Source organism: Myotis brandtii, unplaced genomic scaffold (assembly GCF_000412655.1).
Source record: "Myotis brandtii unplaced genomic scaffold, ASM41265v1 scaffold915, whole genome shotgun sequence".
Lineage (NCBI taxonomy): Eukaryota > Metazoa > Chordata > Mammalia > Chiroptera > Vespertilionidae > Myotis > Myotis brandtii.
The window spans coordinates 396,207-397,304 of record NW_005371769.1 but is presented as its reverse complement, the minus strand read 5'-3'; positions in this window follow the sequence as shown (position 1 = coordinate 397,304).

The following is a 1,098-nucleotide window of genomic DNA, read 5'->3' as shown; positions in this document are numbered from 1 at the left end:
ATCCTTTGACCCAGTTGTGGTGCCCAGGGGGCTCCCTCTTAGGGCAGTGAAGAGATGGGGTGGTTGCAGGGCAGAGGAACAGGAAGGGGCCCGTTGCCCAGGTGCACCCGTGGGCCCTGAGACACTATCTGGGCCTCAGGCCCTGGCCAATGAGCAGAGCAGCCCAATCTGGAAGCAGAGCTGGGAAATCTGGGTCTCTCCAGCTGGGGGTGGATGCAGGGGGTAGAGTTGCCAGATTTAGCGAAAACCAACTGACAAACAGGATATCTAGTATGTCCCATGCAATATTTAGGACATACTTATACTCAAAAAGTATTTGCTCTTTATCTGAAATTCAAATTTAACTGGGTATTCGGTCTTTTATCTGGAAACCCTAGGGGACAGTCAACCCTCCCAACCCAGCCTCCTTGCCCACTGACCCATACTGCCCTCCACCCCCTAAGGGCAGGAATGCTCTCAGCTCTGCTTCCCAACGTGGTGGGGCTGACTGGGTTGCTGTGCCTACAACCCAGACACACAGGGAAACAGAGAGGGCTACTGGTCCGGGAACCTCTCCCCAGAAGGCTCTTGGGCTGCAGGAGGCTGGCTAGCTTTGCCAAATTCCTGTTTCAGGTCCAGGCAACGGTTGAATGAGGCCCCTGTCTGGCTCTTCCCTGGCTCCCCTTGTGGCCTCTACCCTGCCACCTTTACCCTCTGGTGGACTGGCCCACTCTGGTGGAGAAAAAGGGGAACCCACTGGAGCCTTCTAGAAAAGAGGAAGATACATCTTGTGGGGGCGGTTTTAGGTGGAGGAGGGCTTGACCAGGGGCTGAAAATGAGGAACACTGACCAGGAAGAGCCCACCTGGAGAAGGTCACTGCTGTGCTGGTGCCATTGGAAAGAGGATCCGGAACAGGCGGGGGTTTCCACCTGCATTCGCCCCTTTTCTAAGATAAGGTGTGGAGGGGTGGGGGCCACACCCCTGAGCACAGGCTGCCTCCCTGCTCCAGCAGGGCCCACCAGCCGCATTGTCCGAGTTCCTGGGCTGCTCAGTGCACAGGGAGGGCTGGGGGCATCTAGCACAGGTCTGGGCAGGGAACCTCGACACCCCCACCTTAT